This window comes from Erithacus rubecula (genome assembly GCF_903797595.1).
Source record: "Erithacus rubecula genome assembly, chromosome: Z".
Taxonomy (NCBI): domain Eukaryota; kingdom Metazoa; phylum Chordata; class Aves; order Passeriformes; family Muscicapidae; genus Erithacus; species Erithacus rubecula.
This window is the reverse complement of record NC_136661.1, coordinates 16,015,371-16,029,378: the sequence shown is the minus strand read 5'-3', so window position 1 is coordinate 16,029,378 and position 14,008 is coordinate 16,015,371. Positions and strand designations below refer to the sequence as shown.

General features: G+C 39.9%; 1 long non-coding RNA gene across 2 annotated transcripts in view; it reads left to right on the top strand.

Moving 5' to 3' along the window:
* The window catches only part of LOC306814498, a 102,161-nt gene extending 89,530 nt beyond the window's left edge, over positions 1-12,631 (top strand). For both annotated transcript variants that reach the window (XR_013777180.1, XR_013777181.1), the window contains exons 2-3: positions 10,146-10,309; positions 12,385-12,631. This is a non-coding gene — a long non-coding RNA (uncharacterized lncRNA). The remainder of the gene's footprint in view (positions 1-10,145; positions 10,310-12,384) is intronic.
* The last annotated feature ends 1,377 nt before the right edge of the window (positions 12,632-14,008 follow it).

Below are 14,008 nucleotides of genomic sequence, written 5' to 3'. Positions count from 1 at the left end.
CTCTGTAATCACTGAAGTCATATGTGAAATACAAGTAGTTCCTTGAAAGACTGTGTGAATTACTGAACAGCTTGATAAAATTTACCTTAGATTTAGCTTGCAATCCAAGCCAAGATAAACGTGTCTCTCTGGAGGTAATTATTTTCACACTGCTATATATACTTCACCTTTTTGCTTTGTCATGAATTCACTAAATTCAAGAATCTCAGTATCTGAAGACAATGTCCACAATGTTGCCATGAAAAAGCTAACATTGGCTTATGCCAGTAGATACCTGGGAAATTATTTTAAAATATTATAATGTTATATAATATTATATAGTATTATTTTAAAATTTGTGCAGTTGCTTGATTTTATCACATTTTTGGCACAGTTTTTAGCATTTATAACAAGTATTGTGTTCATAATTACAATACTTTGCTTTTCACGCAACAATGACTTCAGATACATCCATTCTTTTTCAGTACACTTTTTTTTTTCAGCTGAGGACATTCCAAAATGAGGTTGCTTACTTCTGCATTACTGATAAGTCTGTTAGTAAGCTCTTTGTGATATACCCTTCTCAACATGCAAAAAAATATGTCTTAATTCTTCTGTGCATTACACTAGCAGCCTATTTTATCAAAACTTTTATTGAGCTGGATTTTGCTAGAAACCACTGACAACTTCATCATATCCATATAATGTTTGTATTGCTGTTTTTCCTACAAGTTCTGTATATCTTAATTGTGCTTTCTGTCCTTCTCTGGTTTTATGGGGAGGGGTGATGGAACAAGCAATATCTAAAAGTTCACTCAATAAGAAGTTCAGTGCTCACTGGCTTGATATATTAACTGTCTTTCAGTATGTTTGGAGCACTTACAAAGCAAAGCACATCAGCTTGATCTAAAGCAATTTCACCTGTGGTTTGACTTTTCAGAAAGTAAAGATATAGAAACTTGCACAAACAAAACTGCAGACATCAGTTCTGAAAGGCCAATAAGGCTAAGTTGAAATGATGCCTTCAGTTCATTAGACATCCTGGGTCTGAAGGTGACTTCTGGTCTTTGCCTGTTTGGTTTGTTTTTGTTTGTTTGTTTTTGTTTGTTAGTTTTTTTTTTTTTGCCAAGGCATTCCATAAATTGGAATGTCTCATGATGATGCCCCTTGAAATCTGCTTTTACTTAGTTTTAAAGTGTCTGCTGTGTCTTGTTACAAGTGAGATATGGAGCATGCTGCTAGCAGAATGTTGAAAAGCACACTGCTCTAGATGTCCTGCTTAGATTTGCCATTGGCCGTGCTGACTGACACACCAGCTGGTGTGCACATGCCTTGGTCTAACACAGCACCAAAACACCAAACATTTTCATTCTCCTTTGATATAAGAAGACTTCTTGCTGGTTTGGTTTCTTAAAATTTCTTTGTGAATGCTTCTATTGCAATGTTTTTTCGTCCTATTGTAATGTTGGTAACAAAGCATTGGAATTGCATATGTGCAATTTTTCAACTTTTAAACAATATGTTTATTGTATTTTGCTGACATGTCTTTCTCTAATCCTCTTCTGATTATCATGAGTTGCTGCTCATTTACTGTCCTCAAAGAATTCCATGAATGTCATCATGAAAGAGAATATTTGGTTTATCTAATCATGGTTGGGCAAATCCTGAAAGACCTCCCACATCTGTAAAACTATTTTTCAGTCTTCACCTCAAGATATTGTCCTCAACCACTGTAAGTTCTGAATTCACTGATTAAGGCATTACAGCTTGCACTTTTGCATTCATAAATACAGGCTGGTGGTATGCGTGCTCCAGTAAGTAACCTACAGTACTCTAGTGGTTTGCCCATTTGCTTTTAATTAATAGGCTGAAGTTCCTGGAAATATAATGAAATAACTGAGACGATTAAAAAAAAAAAACAAAACAAAAAACCACGACCCTAAAAACCTTATAAACAGAGAATCTTTCAAAAGGGAAGAACATATAGCAAATACATCAATTGATCACAAATAGCTGTCTCTCTCAAGTGCTTCCAGCACAATGAATGCCTTCTTGTAAATCACAAAATATCAATGGCACAATAAATTATGACATACTCTCTATTCACTTTTCACTGAACTTGGCTGGCACTCAGGTGCTTCATTCCACCTCAGGATCTATCATTTTCAGATTAAAGAGCTGTTATAACTCCCTGTTTGTTTAGAAACAAATTAATGATATCCTGCCTTTTTTTTCAGACACAGACTTTATTTTGTCTAGTGAGAGTTATTAAGAATGCTGGCCTTGATGTCTTAGCTGAAAGATCAAAAACATTCAATCAGCCAGCTTTGACATAAAACAGAGGGCAGCTAAGGTTCCATTTGATACAGGTTCATTATCTTAATAGTTCTACTGATAAAGACACACAACATGTCAGAGACAAGGAAAACAAAATGTCTGTGACTTTTGCACTGACTCAACTATACTCTCTATTTGACATAGCTGGAAACAGCATAGTAGACAAAAAGACAAAAAAATCGTAGTTCCCAATCAGCCACTTGCCTCATTTTCAGTTTTTACAAACAAAAATAATTAAATGCAAAGAAAATACTGGATATACTGGTGTATAATTTCATTTTCTGTCACTGTCACATTGCATCATCATTGTCATAGTGACTATCATTGTAGCCCTTCTCATTTTGTGCCTGATATCTTTTGCTATCCATGAATAATTTCCCCAGTGCTTGCCTGGAGCTGGTGTGGTGACCTAGCAGGTCTGCTTTGGTGTGGCTCTTGTCAGTCTGTGGTTATGTTTGTGAATAAGGCAGAGCTCAGTAATGCTCTAAGCCAGGTCCCCAGCTTGCCATGTTTGTGCCACACTGCTTTTCTCCCCCATGTCCTCTGAGCCCCCACAGTTTTCATCCTCAGGACTATTATTCTGTGCTTTTTTCACTTTCACTTCTTGGCATGTGAAATAAAGTAGCCACTGTTTTGCCAAGTACCAGCAGCATCACTGGTATGAAACTGAGGTGCAGCTCTGAAGGATAAAATCAGGATATAGGACTAGACAATGTAGTGTGGAGAAAGCCAGAGTACAGTGCTGTGGATGTTGACTTATTCTATGCTCTTTTTTTTCTAGAGGCTTTGTGAGTACAAGCATTGTGCTCACAAAATAATAATAGTTTAGCTCTTCATTGCCTCACAAATATTGATTTAATTCAGAAAAGAACCTCAATATATTGCTTTTCCTTCTGTCTTGGCAGGTTTAGCCCCAGAACAGAGCTTTAAGGTGTAAGGAGTGCACTATTATTAGCTGGTTCTTTTTCATAGAAATACAGAATATGCTGAGTTGGGAGGAACCTATAACAATCACTGAGTCCATCTCCTGGCCCTGCACAGCACCAACTCCAAGCACCATGCCCTGTGCTTGAGAGCATTGTCTAAACTTTCCTTGAACCCTGTCAGGCTTGGTGCTGTGACCATTCCCTGGGGAGGCTGCTCCAGTGCCCAGCTGGAACCCTTTGGGTAGAGAACATTTTCCTAATATGCAACCTAAACCTCCTCAGACAACCTGAGAACATTCCCTCAGGTACTGTCACTGCCACCACAGAGGAGAGATCAGTGCCTGTCCCTCCTCTTCCCCTCCCAAGGAAGGTGTTATTTCAATGAAGACTCCCCTTAGTCTCCTCTTCTCCAGGCTGAACAGACAGTATTTCTGGTCTGCGCAACCAGTTCTGAGAGTTGCAAATTCTCACTGCCATGAGCTAGTTCCATTCTCTTCTTGAGAGCATCTCTGCTCCAGGACTACTGAACTACTGTGAGATCTGTGATAGATCACCCCACAGCTGTCTATCTGACCTGGTAGCACATGCCAACAAATACATGTTTAAGAAAACTATGTGAAACACATTCCTCATTCCTCAATCTATTGTACAGCTAGCATCAGCGCTGTAAATCATCTGCATGCAAAGTGAAGACAGTCAGACTTTAATGATCACATCTTCAAGGTTCTTTCAACTGACCTTTAAATGAAAAATGCTGAAGTATTTAGTGCCTGTAGTTGTGGCTTTCCCTTCTTACACACTGAGCTATTTGTGCTTACAAGACAGGATATCATTGATACCATATGGCATTAAAAATATATGCACTTATAATGAGAGGAGAATATTTTTACCTGTCTAAAACAATAATAATAGAGCAGAATCTAAAATTTTAGTTTTGAATTATTTTAAATTCTTTTACTGTCAGTTCTGGGCTAAGTCTATGAAGGTCAAGAAATATATCCTGATATCACATGTATGAACTTCATATTCAAAATATTTCACTGTACTAAGGGGCCTGCACAGGGGTTTTGTTTGAGTTGTCCATAGGGTGAAGTCATAAAAATAATCAAACCCTTTTGTCAGATATCAAAAATATAATTTCCCAAACAAGAAGAAAATATATAAAAGCTTTATACATGAGGAATTCAAAATATCTGTTTGAAATAGATCATCAACCAAGCTGAAGTGGTGTCAATGAAAGAGATTTGGCAGATGATTAGAGATGACAGGTGAAGAGAAACCAAGGGAAAAGAAATTGATTGGTTTTAAGTGAAATGTAACTGACAAGTGTCCATGACATCTCTGTTGAATACCCTTCAACTGAGGTTTGTCTTGATTAAGAGACAAAGCCTCACACACACATCTGTTTATTCTGTAGAAACAGGCCTGCCAGCAAGAAGTGCACAAGGAATAAATGCATCTCTCTCTTTATACAACCTACATTTACATACACGTGCACACTCATATGTGGAATTAAATACCATTTTACACTGGAAAGCCAGGAACCACAAGTAATTCAATGGCAATCCACTTGATCTTGATCTCTTTTTTCAGTTTTTCCCATTTTTCCCTACTTCCCACATAGTGGTAAGATTGATGTTTAACTTTTCTACGATTTGTGCGAATGTGAAAAACCGTTAAGAATGTATGAAGGATGTATGTTGGCCTAAAGTGGTAAGAATTCCATTATGAACAAATATGCAAAATATAAACATTGAATTTTTTAAAAAATGAAGACACTAATTTCTCTAAAATAAACTAAGGTTTACTTGTCATAGCAGAATTGGGATGAAATGCCCCTTTTCTCAGGGATAGTGCACACATGTGCAGAAGGAAGCAAAAGGAAGAAAAGTCAGTCTCCAGTAAGAGCTTCTCATAATAATTTGCATAACTCTTTCATGGGTTCACACTCAACTGTGTTGTTTCCCCAGGTTCACTTATACTGTTTATAATAAAACATAGATGCTAGAAAATGTGATGGAAAATAAAGAGTAATTTTAATGCAGTTCTGCAAATGCCTGTTTGTGTTTCCTGTCAGGTCATTTTCCAAAAGAAAACTAAACTAAACCCCAGAAACCCAGCAAAACCCCTACCTCGAAATAAACTATAAAGTGTGGTCCTTTCACTGATACATGAACACTGTGTGCTTTTTAACATCTTAATTTCTGAATTCAGAGTTTTTCTGATCATGACATCTAGGATGTTTGATATCCACTGAACTGTGCTGTGCTGTGTCAAGAATTGCCAACCCTAGAGAAAAGAGGTTGAAAATCATTGTTATGTGACTGCTTTCTGGATTTAAAATAATTCTTAGTTTGTCATATGCAGCTAATAAAAAAAAAAGCAATATCAAAACCAAAATGAGCTTTATGCTTTCTTCTGAAAATCTACCATTTTAACTCCTTCTAAAGCAACACCACCCTGAAAATGGCTGTAGATTCACCTCAGCCCCTAGGGATTGAACCCTCATCTTTTTTTTTCTTTCCCAGGAATTGCTTTAATGATTAGCAGGACAGTAATTGGGAAAAGAGAGGGAAAAGATTAACTTCCATATTTCCCACAGAGGTTACTGACCCTTGTGAAAGTGATGGTCAGGCATCATTTTCACAGAAGACTCAGGCTTGAACGATATAATGTTGTTTGGCTCCTGTACTAGCCCTGCCTGGCATGCTCCTGGATCAGGGATGTAGCCCCATTGTCTCTCTGGGTGGCCCCACACTTGGGAGAAATGTAGGGAGAGAGGGCTAGGAGAGACTGGGAGAAGGCTTTGCCTGCAGCTGAAACACTCTCTTCTCAGTCATGTTAAGCTTTTAGTATTTTCCTCATCAAAAGCATATTTTCTATGGTTGGAGCACCATACAGTGACTGATGTTTTGACTGATATTTTACACTGTTCACAGTACTGTTAGGGCAGATTTGCATAGATAATAGAATGGATTCCTTTGGAAAGCATTTGAGTTCAGGTTGGAGATTCCTGTGGCTTTCCCAGAAATTTGACCTCAATTAATATGTCATGAATGTTAGCAGACACTTAATGCTTTGAGACTAGGCCCTGACCAGTCTTGCATCTGCACCTGCTTTTAATTCTAAAGTTTGATGCTGTGCTCTAAGAGAAAAATGGAATGTGTAATTGGCATCAGAAAAGAAAAAATGAGATGAAATCAGAACAGTATTTTAAATATAAGCAGCAAATGTAGTGTTTAGAATGAATAATTTAATATGTCTAATTTCAGTCTGGGCTAAGCTCATGTATTAATGTTTGAGTTGATTGTGAACACAAAAATATGTGTATCTGTATCTGTGTACAGAGCTATGATGAATGAGAATCAACTTACCCAGAAAGCTGCAACTGGTACTACTGTAACATTTGTTGGATATTTGTCAGAAAAAGTCAAGTTGTTTTCTGACTTCATTCTAGATTAACCATGAATATGAGAAATGACCTGGTATGGTATAAATCCTGAGGAAAGATCTGTGGAATGCAGACATCCAGTTAATATAACATCCAGTTAATGCAATCAGTCGTCAGGGGTTACTTTTGCTCTGTGCAAACAGGATAGAGAGAACATTTGTCTGGAAATGAATCCCACAGTTCACAGAGCCACTCTTAAGTGCCAGTTATCAGGTTATCCTTTATCTCCCCCTCCCCATTCAAGTGATCTTTCCATGAAAACCTCTCTGAACATATGTTGTTTGTTTGTATTATTTGTCATTAACACTGCTCACAAAGGTTACCAAGGTTTCTCAGAAACAAGGGCTGTTTATCAACTGCCCAAACACATGCATAAGTGTTTACTATGCAATTGTTCTGTAACAGACAATTCCAACAATATTATGCGAGAAGGGAATCCTTAATTATTTCAGCGACTCATAATTAGTTTAATGACCTGAGCTTACTTGGTTGATTAGGCTGTGGTAAATGGGTCTAACATGTTCTAGCTTCTTCACTGATTTTTAAAGTATTCTATATAATGTTAGCATTTGACAAGTGATTACTCAGAGCCTTCATGATGTAGCAAGAGATACTCACATCTCTTGGCTACCCTTCTCTGTGTGAATATTTTAGATAACACATCCCATAGCAGCATCACAGATTAAAAAGGTTCTGTTGCAACTCTCCTATTTTTATTTGTATTATAAGTAAAATGGTTAGTTGCACTGAAAAAAGTCCTTCTTACTATGCAGTTCTTCTGTATATGATATATTTAAGCTTTGGTGGTCAGCTGCATTACATTCCTAGTCATGCATTCAGTAATGTATTACAAATTAAATAGGTGGACACTTTAATTTTCTTTTTCAACACCTGAACAAATGTTAGTTAAAGAATGTTCCTTTGACTCAGCTGGGATAGAGAAGGGTAGGCAAATGATGAATACATCAGCATTATGCAGAATGCCACGTGAGCCAGTTCTCCTGGTCATGAGGCAGCAGTGGGGCAGGTCTGTGCCTCTGTCCCTGTGTCCACGAGTGCACAAACCAGCACAGAGATCCTGCTGGCTGATCTGGACTTCACCTGATCCTACCTCCTTGATTTCTTGTACCCTCTTGTGGGGAAGGGGGGCACAAATCAGTCTGCTGCATACTGTAGATCCATTTTCATTTGATCAATCAACATAGCTGCCAAATGACTGAGATCTTCAGATAGGTTTTAGACCTACATCTTTTCCCACTTGGTTGGTTGTGAAGCTCTAGATTTCCCCCAGCCTACTTGCAAAGGCCTTTGCATTCATTATTCTGTGTAGTGTTTTAAGTAATAATCTTTTAGACTGCAACACAGACCTAGTTCCAGATGCTTCTTGTAATGGGGAAGCTTCCTGCTCAAAAGCAATCTTTCTCATGCAATTTTTACACAAGCATGCTGTGTGTGCTGTTTTTGCATATCTTATCTGAGTGCTGCATGGCAGCAAATTCAGCTCCAATGACACAGGTCCTTCTCCAGGGAGCCACCTGCATTGCTGTCTGCAGCCCTGGCTTCGGGTGCTTCATGACAGGCTTTAATGACACAAGAGTTTCATTGTTTTCTGATGCTAAATACACCAGCGGCATCAAACTTTTTTATGTTGTAACACTTTCACTTCTTCTTGGAAAGCAGAAACGAGAAGATAAGTGGATTTGCTTTGATTTCAAAACTTCTGCTTTCTCTTTTAACATACTTTCACATGAAGATTTTTTCACCTCCTGTTTTATGCTGACTCTTTGCCAAATCCTACCATTTGCAGATTTGTGTTACAGAGCTTATACACTGCAGGGATATGAGGCAAGCAGCTGGTAAGGCCATAGGCACAGAACTGTAGGTACCCCTGGACATCATGCATCTGAGACTTGCTAGCTTCAGAAGCCTTGCCTCAGCACCTGCCTAAATTTACAGGGCCTTACATTCAAGACGAAAAATCATATTCCCAGGGATCCACAAGTTTCCATTCTGCATTGATGTCAAAATACTTCAGCCTTGGGAATCTAAATAGCTTAATCCCAGTATCCCACTAATATGCCATTGGGTCATACAAACATAAGTTCATCTGCTGTTACTGAAAAGAAGCATCAGAGCACACGTGATGCATGTTTACAAGATTAGGCTCTACATAAAACACAGTGGCAAAAAGTGCTTTTACTTGAAATAAAAATGCAGGAGAAGCTACTGCACAGTCACCAATCTAGCAGTTGCACTTATGGAGTCAGATGCACTAGAGACTGATTTGTGTCCTGTAAATGTTTAGTATGCAAAATTCAGATTTATATGCCTGTATTAACATTATAATTCAATGTTATTGATACTGGAGGAGTCTAGAAAACTTCCTTGCTCAAGTTTTTCTCCTACTGCTAAGTAAGACCATTTGCACTGGGACAGTTTTCATTTATGTACTCTCTTCCAAAACATTCACACTCATCGTAGGGACAAGCCGTACACTTGAATGAAGCTGCATGGTTGAGCCTATCAGTTTTCTCACTGATATGCAGAAGATTTTGGGGCCAAAGGAGCTCTAAATTAATTTTAAGTGCCAGTAAGCCCTGTACTTGCTGGTTATGATTACCTGTCAAGGCAGAGGGATGGCTCTTTCTCTGAAAGATGTGTTCAAATCAGTTTTAACCTGTGGAAAGCACACAAGAAATGCTAAATGGAGTGGGTAGACCCCTTATGTTTTCTGTTTAGCAGATTCCCTCCGCTGCTGGAGTAATTTCAAAACATTTGTATGATTTTTTTCTTGTGTCATTGCATCTATGATTCTTGTCCAGCCCCCTGAAACAGGGTCAGTTTGCTAGGATGACTAGGTGCTTTAATTGGAGAAGACTGAATGAGTCAGAAACAAAATAGGGGATAATGGGATGAAACATCTCCCCAGGCCCAGTTTTGGTGTTTTTCTGGATGGCAGCAGCTCCCACCTGGCTGCTGAGGAAGTCCTTTCCTCCTGCCACCACTGAAATTTGGCATTTTGCCTCTTGGCTGCAGCCTGTGTCCTGCTGCCTGAGAGCCCATCACATCCTGTCTGCCAGGCTGCTTGCCCTGGGATGCTGTCCCCCTGTCCCCCACCCAACACAGCTCCCTGACCACAGGCAGGGCAGGCAATCCTGCACCTCTGCTGCTGCTCCAGCAAAGGATGCTAACAAATGGAGCCAGGAAGGAAAGGGCAGACCACAAAGCAAGGCAACAGCAGCGTGGTCGGGAACCAGTGTTTAGGTCTTTGGCCAATAAAAACATTAGTAGACTGAGGATGGTTAAACAAGCAGGCAGGCCTGGAATGTGGCTGAAAGTCAACTAGGATCTGGGACCAGGAATGAGAGAGAACAGAAAACAGGAGATGGTGTTGGGAGGCAGTGGCAGGACAGATTGGCCACCTGCTTCTTGTCCTAACTTCCATCCCCCAGGTACAGCAGACTGTTTGCTTTCTTGATCTTCTCTGGCCACATTTTCACCTTGTCCATGTGCTGACTGTGTCCCTGTGGCTGTCCAGCAGCCTCCTCAATCTGTCCCATTCCCCAGCATCCTGACCATCCTGCCCAAACATCCTTACTCTGGGCAAGATGTCCTGGTAAGCAGAATGTCTTGAAGCAGCTAGTAGGCTACACTTGTGCCATATGTAACGTGTGTGACCTCTTGTGAGCTTAATACCCTGCATGCAAAAGGGTTGCACTAGTCAGATGTGGTCCATGATTCACTCTCTGGGCTAAACTTTACTGGGGCTGGTGGATGTTCCAGTGGGTACCAGCAGGCTTTTGTTGGTTAAGAACTGGAGAAGGCTGTGTAGCTCTGAGCACATAGGAGAGATGCAAGGTTCTATTCCTCTGGATCTAGCTATGGGAATCACAGAAAATGCCACAGAAAGATTGCCCTGATCTTCAGGGCTCTGAGCACAGGACTGACTGTCTTGGTGCTATGTGATGATATTGTCATAAAGAGCCAAGACTAACCAAACCAGGCCACTCCAGAACTCCTGCTGGCCAAGTGCCCTGTCTACAAAAGTGGGCCACATTCAAAAAGAGAACAAGAATAAAACCAGACTCATGGTAATGGTTTCTTAGAATATTCCTTTAGCTTCCAGGATGTTGTATAGCAGCTGGTGGAGTACATTAAGGCAGAGAGAAGAGTTTGGATTTCCCCCATGTGGATACATGAGGCACAATTTTATCCCACATTGCAAAAATATCACAAAAGGGATGGGAAAGTGGCAGCTATTTTAATCATGACCTGTGACATTCCTGAAACTAGGGATGTATCGTGACAGTGATGAATAAAGGCCAGAGAATGTCCTGAGACTTTTTCAAGAGAAAAATGAGGAGTGGTAATCAGGAGGCATTGTCCTATATATGATATTTCATGTTAGTGATTTCTGCTGCTGCTTTTGAAAATATGAGCTGCCTTCTTATGTTTCATCAGAGCTAAGGTTCAGGTGTTACAGGAGTTTTTGTGGGCTGATATCCAGCAAATGTAAACAGTGATTATCCACTGATGAGACAGTGTTAGTGTTGCTAACTAGGACATCCCAGTTACTGCAGCTTCTCCCTGTATTTAGAATCAAAAATAACTATGGCAACAATGGCCTCTGCTGTCAACCACTGACTTTTGGAGTACTGCCTCTTGTACATTGGTTTCTGCAGTGAATATATTTGTACGTGCTCCCTATAACAAATGAGCAGTGAAACAACATAGAAATTATTCCAGTCAGAAGTTCAAGGGAACTGAAAATTCACAGCCATTAATTCTTCCTCATCAAACATTTCTTATATTAAAAATTGAATTAAATGATGAGGAAAGGGCTTTTGAAAAACTTATCAGGAATAAGTATTCAGAAAACTTTGTTATCATAGCATTATTCTTGACAAGTTTATCTTAAAAACCTCTTGTCTTATACTATCTTCCAGCCCAGAACTTGCACAAAAATGGACATTCAAAGTGGTTTCATCTGAAACATATTCTGGCTTTCCATATCTATGTTTCTAATGTTTCCCTAGACACCACTTTGAACTATTTAGGAAATCTCAAGGGCGGTGTTTGTTTAAGATTGGTGAACAGAATGGCACTGCAGCCTGGGAACTACACAAGCAAAAGAGAAATACTGTCCTCATGAAATACACTGTGGATGCCTTGAATTGCTTTGTATTATAGCTGATGCTAAAATTAGCATTGCAGTGTTATTTTTGCAGGAGCACAGGGAGTGTGCTGCAGCACAAGCAGAGCTTCAATCTCAGCACCCAGGCCTGGACAGGATTGGGGTTCCCACTGCTCTTCTTCCTGCAAATGCCATGTTTCTCTTACAGTTCTGAAAAACTAATTTCACCCTGTGCTGAAAACACAAGGTGCCTCAACTTTCTTTCTCTAAACACACAGAAAATCACCATTATTTTTGTATTCTTAATGCTTTAGTCCTCGCAAACCCAGTTGTGTGTGAACACCTTTCACATGAGGGAAGGCTGCAGGGACTGGTCTTTTCATGATGTTTCATATTGATGAAAAGAGACTTTGTATTTTATTTTTACCTTCCAGCAATGGCTTTTTATTAGGCACTATAGCATTGTCCGAGTAAACTAGGCACAAACAATGAAAGAGAGTTTTCTCCAAGGTTGTCATGACTGCTTATTTGTTATGTTTTCTCTTTCTAAAATACAGAAAACTGTGGGTAGAACTTTCAGCCTGAAGGCGTGTTCCTACTTCTAGCTGCAATCCAGCTCTTCTATGCTTATACGTCCTCAGACTCCTTGGGAATGTGGAAACAGTTTTGTTTTTGTTTTTGTTTTGTTTTTTTTTAAGGAAATGAAAATGATCAGAAGCTTGGCCATATTCCCTATGTTTTTGTACAAGAAAAAGAACAGGACAAAAATTGCAACCATAATTTTGCCCTTTGCTTGGAAACAAATAAAAAATGCCTAGCTTTATATTTCAGGCATCCCAGTCATATGTCAAGTTCCTTCTTTATCCAGGTTTCCTCATACTCAGCCAGGATCAAGGCTGGGCCCACTCTGTCATCCTATTTACCTGCTCAGACACTCTCTGCACCAGCTCTTCAGCCTCCTGTTTGGTTCTGCAACCTCTTCTGTGGGGGCAGACACATTTTCACTATTCCTGCTCAGGACAGGTTGTGCTACAAAGCCCAGCTGAGATCAGCTCTGCTCTTCTGAGGCAAGGAGGCTGGCCAGAGCAGGGCACATGCTCCTGAGCAGCAGCCAGCCATCCCTGTGCCACATTAACACAGAGCATGCCAGGGAATCCAAAGTGTTTGCTAAGCAGAATGTTTGTGAACCAGGTCAAACATCACATGTAGAGTAAAGCAAATCTTGTTCAGGACATTAGCCTCTTTTACCAACAGCCTGTCCTTATCCTGTAGGTATCTACTGGTGTAGCTGGGCTTATAAATTAGCCTGCAAGTGAATGAAAAATCAGCTAAGAAAAACCTGGCTGGTTTTCAGTATAGATTGAATATATAACTATCTCAAAAAATGCACCAGAAGTCAAGCAGCCAAGCAGAAGGTCCTTTGTTTCAGGAATTTCCCATTAGCACCATACCCCTGCAGGAAAACAGCTTTCACTTAAAACCCACTCTGAATCAGAGATATTCTGAATTGCAATGTGTGCAAAGAAGCTCTGGTGAATTTTCAACCACACTTTAAAATGCTGTCCTTCTCCTTGGCCCCCCAAAGCTATCTGCTCCACTTATCTGACAGAGGTTACCACTAGCACAGGAGAGGCTCATACAGGTCCAACCTGCTTACTCCCACCACAAACACAGAGATGCTGGCTGGAGGCAGCAGCACACAATAGACCTGCTTTAAAGTGCATGCTGCTTGGTCGCCATGGGTTGTGCAAATATTTGCTTTGCTCCACAGTATCATGGCACTCCCTAAGTTTCTGCTCTGAATGGGGCCAAAATGCTTAAATTGAGACCAAGTGAAACTGCCATTCTTCAGGTGGTTTTGCACAGAAACCACATCAAGATACACGATTACTATTTCACTGAGTGTTGTGGAAAGGTATATTTGGATAAGATAAAAAGGGCAGTGACACTTCAGCAAACTGTGGTTTTAAGAGTTACTTTACACAGACGGTGCATCCAGAGCTCTCATAAGTTGAGCTAAAATTCATGCTGTCCATATTAATTCAGCAGTATTTCCAATACACGATCTTTCATCCCACACCATTTAAGATGTGAAAGCAGCAGATGAGATCCTGACTCACCTTTATTCCTTGTCAGTCCAAACACTTGACTATGATGCCAGCCATCCTCTCTTCCTAGGGA